Here is a 12731-nt window from a genome sequence, read left to right on the forward strand (position 1 = left end):
ATTTATAATTCAGGACTTTCTCCCCAAAATGTTATCCAAACTTTCTAATAAAATTTCTCCTTAGCCCTGCCGTGTGCCTAGGCCATACCCGGAAAGACCAGCTGAACACAGCTGCACATATTTTAGTCCTGTATTCCTGTGGCTGATCTGTGACTTTCATCCAAACTTTAGCCAAACTCTCCAGATTTCCAACTTTATCCAAACTTCATTCAAACTTATACAAAGTTATATAAGCTTTTAAGTATAAATTGTATACACATTTTTATACTAAAAACCATTCCAGCAAAATTTAAGTTACAAAAGCTAACTGGTGCTCCTTCCCTTCTGAGCCCTGCCATGTGTCCAGACAGCCGATAATGGCCACATGTGGGGTATTGACGTATCCGGGAGAATCTGCATAACAATTTATGGTGGAAGCATCTCCGATAACGCTAGCTGGGCACAACATATTGAGCACTAAAATGGCCTAACTGTGAAAAAATAGTACTTTTTCATTCTTTGCATCAAATTCTGGAAAACTGTGGGGTCAAAATCCTCACTACACCCCTAAATTCCTTGAGGGGAGTAGTTTCCAAAATGGGGTCACTTCCTTGGGGTTTGCACTGTACTGGTGCCTCAAGGGCTCTGCAATCATAACATGGCGCTTTACAAATATTCCAGCAAAATCTAAGCTCCAAAAGCAAAATGGTGCTCTTTCCATTGTGAGCCCTGCCGTGTGCCCAGGCAGCAGATAATGGCCACATGTGGGGTATTGCCGTACCTGGGAGAACCTGCAAAATAATTTATGGTGGGAGAATCTCTGATAACACAAGTTGGGCACAACATATTGGTCACTGAAATGGCATAATTGTGAAAAATTTGTACTTTTTCATTCTTTGCATCAAATTCTGAAAACCTGTGGGGTCAAAATGCTCACTACACCCCTAGATAAATTACTCGAGGGATGTAGTTTCTAAAATCGGGCCACTTCTTGGGAGTTTCCACTGTACTGGTACCTCAGGGACTTTGCAAACATAACATGGCGCTTGAAAAATATTCTAGCAAAATCTGGGCTCAAAAGCCAAATGATGCTCCTACCCTTCTGTGCCTCGTCGTGTGCCCAAGCAGCAGATAATGGCCACATGTGGGGTATTTTCGTACTCGAGAGAACCTGCGTAAGAATTTATGGTGGAATTATCTCCGATAACACAAGCTGGGCACAACATATTGGGCACTGAAATGGCATAATTGTGAATTTTGTACTTTTTCATTCTTTGCATCAAAAGCCAAATGGTGCGCCTTCCCTTCAGATCTCTGGCATGTGCCCAAACAGCATTTTAGGAACAGATATGGGGCATCCATACTCTGTAGAAGTTGCTTTACAAATGTTGGGGAGGATTTTTCTTCTTTATTCCTTGTGGAAATTGTTGTTTTTTTTTTAGCTAAAATGACATCTTATTGGAAAAAATAAAATTTTACATTTTCACGTCCAAATTCTAATAAAATCTTTGAAACACCTGTGGGGTCAAAATGCTCACTACACTCATAGATGAATTCCTCAAGTGGTGTCGTTTTCAAAATGGGGTATTTTTTGGGGTGTTTCCTTTGTTTTGGTACCACAAGATCGCTTCAAACCTGAGATGGTGCCTATAATATAATCTAATAAAAAGTCCCCAAAATCCATTAGATGCTCCTCTGATTATAAGGCCTGTGCTTCAGTAAATTAGCAAACTAGGGCTACATGTGGGATATTTCTAAAAACTGCAGAACCTGGGCAATAGATATTGCGTTGTTTTTCTCTGGTAACACCTTCTGTGTTACAGAAAAAAAAAGGATTAAAAATGAATTTCTGCAAAAAAATCTGCAATAAAAATGAAATTTGTAAATTCTTGTGAAATGCCTAAAGGGATAAGAAACTTTCTAAATGCTGTTTTGAATACTTTGAGGGGTGCAGTTTTTTTTAAAATGGGGTGTCTTATGGGGGTTTGTATTGTATGGGCCTCTCAAAGCCACTTCAGAACTGAACTGGTCCTTGTAAAAATAGCCTTTTGAATTTTTCTTAAAAATGTGAGAAATTGCTGCTAAAGTTCTAAGCCTTGTAAAGTCCTAGAAAAATAAAAGGATGTTTAAAAAATGATGCCAATCTAACGTAGACATATGGGAAATGTTAATTAGCAACTATTTTGTGTTTACAAGCAGATACATTTATATTTTGAAAAATGCAAATGTTTGCAATTTTCCATAAAATTTTGGTGTTTTTCACAATTGAATACTTAATGTATTGACCAAATTTTACTAGTAACATAAAGTCCAATGTGTCACGAGAAAACAATCTCAGAATCGCTTGGATAGGTAAAAGCATTCCAAAGTTATCACCACATAAAGTGACACATGTCAGATGTGAAAAATGGGTCTGTATCCTGAACGTGCCAACTAGTCCACGTCCTTAAGGGGTTAAAAACAACTGAAGCTCATTGTGGTTTTTTTACATGCGTTTTAAAACGCTGGGAAAAAAATGGGAGTGAATGGCCTAAAAAAAGATTTTGATGACAACATGTCCTCTTCTGGTTGCTGTCAGGTTCAATGTTGTCCTGGAAACCTTATGTGGATTCAATGATGCAAAAACATCCATATCTACATCCTATCTGGCTACAATAGTGGCAGTTATGTAACTTCAAGTGATCATAGCTCAACATAAGAGTCGAAGGTAAATGCCTGGTAAATATATGAAGGGATACTCACCTATCAGGAGAACAGGGGTCGCGTGCCCCCAGTTTGCTGATTTAAAGTGGCCGTGTTCCTTCTTAAATTAATGGAGAGTTAACCATGCCCATAGACTACAATGGAAGGAGCGGTGTGTAAACATGAACACCCCTCCATTGATTTAATTGAAAAAGCAGCCACTTTCAGGCGAGGGTCATATTCTACTGATAGGTGAGGGTCCCATCCTGCACCTATCCAGCATTTATGGCAAAACCTGTAGATATGCCATAAATGTGTAAAATGAGAATACCTCTTCAAGTAAAAAAAATATATATTGATACTGAGTACTTCTTCTGCCTCCTTTGGCATTATTTTAGCTTTTTGGAATCTATTTCTCTCAATTTCTCAATTATGATATAGTTGAAATACTTAATGTGTTAAACTATGAACTGTGAAAGCAAGCTAATTTTAATTGACCATTTCATCTTTCTACTCTGCTGTCAGCTTTTACCAAGCAGCCAACACATTATTCTGTTATGTCAACTAGGAAGATGCCCCTAAAACACCACGGCTGTAATTTCGGAATATATCTTAATTGATGTTGAAGCTCAATATTTTCGGACTCATTTTGAACAGACATACATTACAATGATAAAACTTTGGCTGCCTGAAGATGTCACTGGTTTAAGCTTACTGGATATGAATAATTATTAAGTTGAATTGAAGCCATAATCTCCAAAGCTCCACCTAGTAGTTACCGTAGGTAGCTAGAATGTTATCAGTTACCGTCATGTCTACACAGAGGATTTGAAGGTCTGAATCAGACTAACTCCTGTAAAGAAATATTATGAATTGATTCAGAACACAATTTTGGATCTCAAAAACAAGTGATGTTCAAAGGCAGACGTTCAGGTTAAGGCCCAGTTCACACTGAGTTTTTGGCGCTGATTTTGACGCGGAAACCCCCTATTGATTTATAATGAGAGTCAGAAGCGGTTTTTCTCCTGGGCGGCTTTTAGCTATTAGTGGGGGAAAAAAACGGCATGTCCTTTTGGTGCTACAATAGTCGCAGTTATGTAACTTCAAGTGATCTTGCTCTGTGGTCTTCAATGGTCACGGGCGAAAAACGCCATGAAAAAAGTGGAAAAAAAAAGCGCAGGAAGGTCAAAATATGCCTCAAAATTCCTGAACATGCCCCATACAGTAATAGTGCCTCCCTTTGTGCTGCAAACAGTAATAATGCTACTTTAGAAACTCTGCACAGCAATTGTGCTTACTTTTGTGACCCACACATTAAAAATGCCCCCCATGGTAATGATTCCCCTTTAGTGACCCCACACAGTAATAGTCCCCCCTTTGTGCCCAACACAGTAATACAGTAGTTCCAGCCTTAATGCCCTCACACACTTAAATAGTGCCCCACACCATTATAGTGTCCCCTGTGTACTCTAAATACATTAATCATGCCCCCTTTGTGCTGCACACAGTAATAATGTCCCGCTTTGTGCCGCAAACAGTAATCGTGCCCCCTTTGTGTCACACACAGTAACAGTGCTCTCTTTTTTCCCAACCAGTAATAGTGCCCTTTTGGACCCTCCTACAGTAACCGTGCCTTTAAGTGCCCCCTTCACTGTAACAATGCAATATTCAACTATACTATTCAACTATATCTGCGTCCTGAGGATGCAGACACAGTTAAAAGTAGTACTCGTCCGGGGCTAGTGACGCTATTGAAAAACTCATATTGTCATCCTTGCACTAAACAACTACTCACAAAGAGTAATACATAGGTCCATGTAGATGGGCTGGTTTGGTTTGTCAGCTAAGGCTGCTTTGTAATACCCCAGCCAGCTTTGACTTTCAAAGACAATGAATTTTCCTAACAGTTCCTAGACACCGATAGACACTGGAGCCTTTTCTTAAACACACTCATTTCTCCAAATTTTTAGCATATTACTTATGGAAACTATGTTCCCAGAAGACTCCAACTCTCACCACATGGAATAGGCAGGGACCGTCCGATCTTTCTTAATTAGGAGAGCCTGCTTGTAAAAGCTGCCTATTCAGTCTCCTCTGGGACTGTCCTATGTATAAGCGGGCTGACTAGCAGAATTAAGAAGTACACAGGACACCTTTCCTTGTATTTAATTTCATAGTACAGAGAAATTAGAGATCATTTCACTGCTCTTCTACTTCTTTTGTATAAAATATTAACAAAAAGTCATTATAATCGCTTTAATACTCTGAAAATGTTAATGTAGTTTTGCTGAATAGTGATAAGTTAAGCGGAAACCATAAAAGCAAGTGGAGTGAACAATAAACTCTTTACTGTGTTGCTTAAATAGCTTTTCCCTAGAATATTATAATTGTAGGAATTGCTGTTGTCAGATAAGAATTGATCAGCCTTTATTATGAAACTGCACGAGAAATTTTAATTCCCAACGGATCCGTAATGTCTAATAGCAAGGCATAGTTGCCAACAGTCCCGAATTTGCCGGGAATGTCCCGAATTTACAGAGACAATCCCACCAAATTACTGTCCCGGACATGTCCTGGCATCTGCCTTATTCATTTGTGTCTGCGTCCTCAGGATGCAGATACAATTGAATATTATGGCAGAGCAGGAAACTATCCGCTGCCGGCCCTGCCACTCACTCCTCCAGGAGCGAAATCACTGTCCAGAGAGTTGCCAAAGCTCTGGCCGGGGATTGCACTCCTAGAGGACGTCTATACATATATGGACCCTGTAGATAGTGCTACTCACACCCCTTGTAGATAGTGCCATTCGCTCCTCTAGATAGCGCTCCAAACACCCACCCTGTTGACAGCGCTACACCCGCCCCCACCCTGTATATAGCTCCATTGGGGCTCCCTCTAGGAGTGGAATGCCGGTCCAGCTGGAGCCCCTTACATCACTGTCCATATAGAACATTGACATCAGGGGCTCCTCCAGGAGAGGAATCTCTGGCTGGAGCGTCGGCAACGCTCTGGCTGGGGATTTGACTCCTCAAGGGAGCCCCAATAGGGCTATTTACAGGGAGGGGGGTGTAGCGCCTGGACAGTGAAAGCCAGCCAGGACTGCCACCTCTAGGAGCGGAATCCCCGACCAGAGCGTCGGCAATGCTCTTGCTGGGGATTCCGGTCAAGAAGGAGTCCCTGATGTCACTGTCCAAATATGGACAGTGACGTCAGTGGCTCCTCTAGTAGAGGAATCCCCAGCCAGAGCATTTCCGATGCTCTGGCCGGGGATTCTGTTCCTTCAGGTGACCCCCTGATGTCACTTTCCATAAACGGACTGTGAAGTCAGGGCCTCCTCCAGGAGAGGAATCCCCGGCCAAAGCAACGGCAACACTCTGGCCGGGGATTCCGGCCCATGGGAAGCCCCTGACGCCACTGTCCATATATAGATAGTGACGTCAGGGGCTCCTCCAGGAGAGAAATCTCTGGCTAGAGCATCGGCTTATGCTCTGGCCGTGGATTCCACTAGAGCGAGCCCCAATAGCTCTATCTACATGAAAGGGGGTGTGGCGCTATCTACAGGGAGGGTGTGACACTATCTACAGGGGGTGTGTGGCACTATCTACAGAGGACACTGTGGCATTATCTACAGAGGGCACTGTGGCATTATCTTGGGTGTGTGACACTATCTATAGAGGGCACTGTGGCACTATCTACAGAGGACACTGTAGCATTATCTACAAGGAGCACTGTGGCACTATCTACAAAGGGAACTGGGGCATTATCTACAGAGCGCACTGTGACAATATCTAACGAGGGCACTGTGGCACTATCTAAAAAGGGACTTGTGGCCCCATCTACAGGGGGGCTGTGTGGCTCTATCTACAGGGAGAATGTGACACTATCTACAGAGGGCACTGTGGCGTTATCTACAGAGGGAACTATTTAAATAACTACAGAGGGCACTGTGATATTATCTACAGAGGGCACTGTGACATTATCTACAGGGGGCACTGTGGCACTATCTACAGAGGGCACTGTTGCATTATCTACACAGAGAACTGTGGCATTATCTACAGAGGGCACTGTGGCATTATCTACAGAGGGCACTGTGGCATTATCTACAGAGGGCACTGTGGCATTATCTACAGAGGGCACTGTGGCAATATCTTCAGAGGGCACAGTGGCACTATATAAAAAGGGACTGTGGCGCCATCTACAGGGGGTGTGGCTCTATCTACAGTGGGGTGGCACTATTTACAGAAGATACTCTGGCATTATCTATAGAGGACAAGTTGGCACTATCTACAGGGAGACCATGTGGCCCTATCTACAGTGGGCACTATGGTATTATCTACAGAAAGCAGTGTGTGGTAATATCTACAGGGAGCAGTGTGTGACACTATTTACTGGAGGCAGTATGGAGCACCATCTACAAGGGGCACTGAGTGTGGCAATATCTCCACTGGTTTTTACACTACCAGTAGTGGTCAGCACATATTACCTAGCCCTAGTGATCACGTGAGACATCACCTGTCTCTAAACAAACCGGATAACCAGGGAGATACTGGCCACCATAATAGTTGTCTGCCAAAGTAGTGCAGAAATTTTTGTTTGTTTATTTGTATGCAGATGTTCTGGGAAGAAAGCCACGCCCCATTAGCCACTCCAACCAGATAGGCCAAATCCTATAAGACACACCCACCAAAGAAGCCACACCCTACATGAGCCTGTAAAAAAATTAAAAATGTTGGCACCTATGGCAGGGTACAGACTGGAACTTCTTTGCAGACTACAGACAAACTGCAGGCTTTAGGCTGTTGATAAATAGTCATAAGAGCAGTAATTACTAAATTTGAATTCCTCCCATAATTGTTTCAGCCCCACCTTCCAATCTAAGGGTATGTTCACACGCAACCTCAAAAACGGCTGAAAATATGGAGCTCTTTTCAAGGGAAAACAGCTCCTGATATTTAAAACGTTTTTTAAGCCATTCTCGTTTTTCGCTGCATTTTTTACAGTTGTTTTTGGCGCTGTTTTGAATAGAGTCTATGAAAAATGGCTCCAAAAACTTTCCCAAGAAGGGACTTGCACTACTTTTTCGCGGCTGCGTAAAAAACGCCCGTTGGAACAGAACGCCGTTTTTCCCATTGAATTCAATGGGCAAATGTTTGGAAGCGTTCTTCTTCCGATTTTTCGGCCGTTTTTCGGGCATTTACGGCCCAAAAAACTTCCAAAAATACGCCGTGTGAACATACCCTAAGGGTGTGGGATTACAACAGACTTCCAGTTAAATCAGACCTGTCAGCTCTGATATATTTTTTGCACAGTATTTTGGTATAAATCCGACCAACGTTGGAATGGAGGCTGTGGACCCCCTACTACTTTGGGTCACTGCAAGAAACTTGAACTGCAAATTACCCTGAAATCAGACAGCTTTATTGTCTTCACAGTAAACAATGCAAATAAACATTACAACTGTCCTCATCAACTTTATATATTTTTTTTCTTTCTTTTACACCATGTTTTTCCACTGTAATTGGGGCTGCACACCAGCCCCAGTTACAGAGGAAATCAGCCCTCTCATAGTGACGATTGTCACTAACTGGGCTGTGCTGGGTCTAGTAAGACCCAGCAGCAGTCTGTCAGTAACGGCACACGGCGATCATGTGACCAGTCACATGATCACTGGGAGGAATAGAGACAGCGCCGCTGCTGCTGTCTCTATTCCTATACACAGCGTTCATTGAGCGCTGTGTAAAAAGACATAGGAGAAGACAGAAGCAACGAAAGCTGCTTCTATCTTCTCCTCAGGGTCCCCGGCAGTCACTGACAGCCGGAGACCCGCCATTCAGCTGCCCGATCGCGGCTCGGGTTTTATGGTTTTAAGTCTATGGCTCGGGTTTTAAGGACCCTGACTGCTGGCCGTAAAAATACAGCCAGCGGTCGGGAACCAGTTAAAAAACATGTTAAAAATAACTTGTTCCTCCGACGGATGCCATTCATAAGCCATCAATCGCTCATAGATGCTCATGTTAAAAAGTATAAGTTTAACTAATACGTTATTTTACTGAATGCCATCCATGGGCTATCTGTCAGCCGTCTATTGCCCATAGACTCCCATGTGAAGAAAAAAAAGTGTTTGTTTAACATATAAGTTTTTTTTTACTGGATGGTATTAAATTGGTATCATGACAAATTATATATAATTAAATTCAAGAAATGTTATAATGTACCTAACTTTTCAGGGAACTTTTCAAAATAAGCTGTAATATGTGGGTAAATGAGGAACAACATTATTGGTGACCATTGTATGATTTGTATTCTGCATTTTTTAGCATTTTCTCTCCCTGTAGGCTCTAAGCTAGAGGGCGGAGCTTAACTGCTATCATGTCTTCTTTACACAGCACACAGAGAAGATGAACATTCTGCTCTCCTATATATACATAAATACACATGGAGGAGATTATATAGCAGTAATGAGCAGTGTAGCTGAGAATCCAGCACTGGGCTGACATATAACTCACCAGGAAGCTGCTGCAGCTCGTCTGTCAGTGTCTGTTTCACTCTGCTCCTGCTCCCTCCTCCCCTCTCTATAGACTTCTATGAGCAGTGTGTTTCTGTCTCTTTCTCTCTCTCTGCTCCTTCCTCCTGCTCACCCCTCCCTTCTCCATAGACTTGTATAGGCAGGCAGTGAATAGAAACACCCCCACTTCCTGCAGGCCACCAATTCTGCTATTTAACCAGGGACGTATTTTACTTGAAAACGGGGTGGAGAGCAGATTACAGAAAGGGAAACACCTAGTGGCAGTAACTTTACCCAGAATTTGCATGGATAAAACAACTAAATTTGAACAGTAGATGCTCTTTATCAGGTATACTATTAGATTAACATAAGTTGTTTGAAAATGTTGTGTCCATTTAAGGGTGGACACATCTATAGTTGGAGTGATTTGCGCCAAATGTAATATTATTTTTATTTATTAGAAGGCGCACATCTCTTAATAAATTTGGCGCATTTTAAACTCTCTGTAAATAAAATCTATACCTTTTATGAGCATAGGATTCCACGTTCAGTTCAGTAGAACCGCAAGGGGGGTGGCCGCTGTAATATGGACGTTAAAACTAGGATGTATTGCAGTTGTCTGAAACCGGCCTTATACTGAGTCTGAGGGATAGCTGTGAAGGCTTGTAGAGTTATGCACACTGTGTAGATGGCATAATAGCTCAGATGTCTGACATATTCTCTTTTTAGCCTGTATAAAATCTTATCATAAGTACCATGCCTCCCAACTTTTGAATTCGGAAAAGAGGGACATTTTAAGCCACGCCCAATATCCCACATAAGCCCATCAAATCACGGGCAGATCCTTCTGCAAATAACACGCGCACGTTCTCACTGCGGATCCCTAGACTGTCTGGATATCACAGATATTATGGATCCGGTTATATCGTCTTTATGTTACTTTTCCTATCTTGGGTATAACATTTGCTCATCATGGCGGCAGCAGCTGCAGGACAAACCAACAGGCTGAGAACAATGAAAGTCAAGAGGGAGACCCTGTGGTGGATGACTTTTCAGTTGACAGGTAGCAGAGTTACATGATGAGGAATTGTTTTTCATGTTGTATAACTCTGCTACCTGTCAATGGAAAAATTATCTGCCAGAGGGAAAAATGTTTCCCCATGGTGGAGTACCACAAAGAAACACTGGGGAATCAGACATGGTGGGGAAACATTTTTCCCTGTGGTGGATGACTTTTCAGCTGACAGGTAGCAGAGTTACATGAAGGGGAATTATTTTTCATTGACGTCTAGTATATATCGCAGCGAAGGAAAGAAGACAGAAGTCACTAGAGGTGAGGAGAAGTATTTTTATTCTTCATATTACGAACCTTATTATTTTGTTTTGCAGGTTCCGCTGGACCGTTTGGACTACCTCGTAGATTCGTTGGACTACTGCGATGATCTACGTTTTTTTAAAAATAAAATGGTCAAAGACGGTTGTATGGGGGAGTGCTTATTTCAATAAAAAAAATATTTTCTTATGTGTCTGTGTTTTTTTTAATTCTTTATTAGCGCCTTGGTAATGGCAGTTGTCTGATTGACTGCGTCCATTACTAAGGTGGGGCTTAGTGTGAGCCAGTAAAAAGGCTGCAACCCCCCATTATTACCCTGGTGCCCACCACCACCAGGGGTGTCGGGAAGAACCAGGTACGATCCAGTACCCGACCATCTGTAGTGAAGGCCGGACACTGGGGCGGCCGCAGGGTGATATTATTAGGCTGGGAAAGGCCAGAAACTGTGGCCCTTCCCACCCTGGTAATGCTAGGCTGCTGCTGCTTTGTTGAATCTGGCTGGTTAGAAAAATGGGGGGAAAGCAATGTAGTTTTTTTGTTAAATCGACGAGGGGGCATTTTCCATAACCAGCCAAATACAACACAGCAGCAGCCTAGCATTCCAAGGGTTGGAAAAGCCAAGGTTTTTGGCCCTTTCCAGCCTCATAATACCAGCCTGCTGCTGCCCAGTGCCCGACCATCACTACAGTTGGTCTGGTACTGGATCGCACCTGGCTCTTCCCAGCACCCCTAGTGGCGGTGGGTACAGGGGTAATAATGGGGAGTTAGTGGCAGCCATTTTAATAGAAAACATTAAGACCCACCTTAGTAATGGACGTTGTCAATCAGACTGCTGCCATTACTAAGGCGCTATTAAAGTATTAAAGAAAACACAGACACATAAGAAAAGATTATTTTATTGAAATAAGAACTTCCCCACATAAAAAAATACGTAGATCATCGAAGTAGTACAACAAATCTACGACCTAGTTAAAACGGTCCAGCGGAACCTGCAAAACAAAAAAAATAAAGTTAGTAATTTGAAAAATAAAAAATATTATACTCACCTCCAGCAGTCTTCTGTCTTCTTCCCTGCGATGCAATAGAAACGAGACATCAATTAACTTCTGAAATGTCATATATTACAAATTAAAAGGGTTTTCCCCACAAACACATGTATCCCCTATCCACAGGATAGGGAATACATGTGTGATCGCTGGGGGTCCGACTACTGGGGTCCCCAGAGATGAGAGCTGGGGACTGAAAGTCCCCCGAAGTGGCCAGCAGTCCATTCATTTCTAGGGACTTAGGGGACCACTATCTCCGGCAGCTCCATAGAAATTAATAAAGCAATGGTCGAGCAAGTGCACTAGTGCTCCATTCTCATGGAGCACTTCGGGGGAATTTCGGTCCCCCGATCTCATCGCTATACTGTGGATAGGGGATACATGTGGTTGTGGGAAAACCCCTTTAAAGGGGTTTTGCAATCCCTAAAAATTGATGGCCTATTCACAGGATAGGCCATCAATAGCTAATGGCTCGGGGTCCGACTCCTGCGACCCCCGCCGATCAGCATTTTTGAAGGGGGTGCAGCGCTTGTACGAGCACTGCTTCCCCTTAGTTTTTTCTTGCTCACTGTGAATCTCCGACACAGATGCAGCGGCGATTCACAGGTATTCCAGCCTGTTCTCCCACTTCACTTCAATGTTAGAAGGCTGCAATACTGTGAATCACCGCTGCATTTGTGTCGAAGATTCACAGTGAGCAAGAAAAAACGAAGGGGAAGCAGCGCTCGTATGAGCGCTGCACCCCCTTAAAAAATGCTGATCGGCAGGGGGTCCCGGAAGTCGGACCCCAACCCATCATCTTTTGATGGTCTATCCTGAGGATAGGTCATGAATTTTTAGGGACTGGATAACCCTTTTAACTCCATATAGAGCATCCATTTAGGCATTTTTATACTTAAAGTGTTTGGTAAACGTTTAACAAACTTCTGACGTGTCATAGTGACATGTCAGAAGTTTGCATTGGTGGGGGTCCAAGCACTGAGACCCCCACCAATCGCTAAAACGAAGACGCTGAAGCGCTTGTGTGATTACTCAGCTACTTCGTTTCTGTTCTATTTACTGCTTTTTGTCTATAGAGACAGTGATCAGTTCCCTGAGGCTTGCACCCCCTTTCATTTAAGCCTGTGCTGCAGGATTCTATTTTTGTAGATAGATTAGATAGATAGACAGACAGACAGACAGACAG

General features: G+C 42.9%; 1 protein-coding gene and 1 long non-coding RNA gene across 2 annotated transcripts in view; one reads left to right on the forward strand and one right to left on the reverse strand.

The window, feature by feature from the left end:
- Positions 1–12731, forward strand: part of GRIN2B (glutamate ionotropic receptor NMDA type subunit 2B) — a 1262499-nt gene that overhangs the window by 532960 nt on the left and 716808 nt on the right. The window lies entirely within an intron of this gene.
- The window catches only part of LOC142657997 (uncharacterized), an 83385-nt gene that overhangs the window by 70108 nt on the left and 546 nt on the right, over positions 1–12731 (reverse strand). The gene's annotated exons all lie outside the window — the stretch shown is intronic.

The sequence above is a fragment of the Rhinoderma darwinii genome, chromosome 7 (assembly GCF_050947455.1).
Source record: "Rhinoderma darwinii isolate aRhiDar2 chromosome 7, aRhiDar2.hap1, whole genome shotgun sequence".
In the NCBI taxonomy this organism is placed as follows: domain Eukaryota; kingdom Metazoa; phylum Chordata; class Amphibia; order Anura; family Rhinodermatidae; genus Rhinoderma; species Rhinoderma darwinii.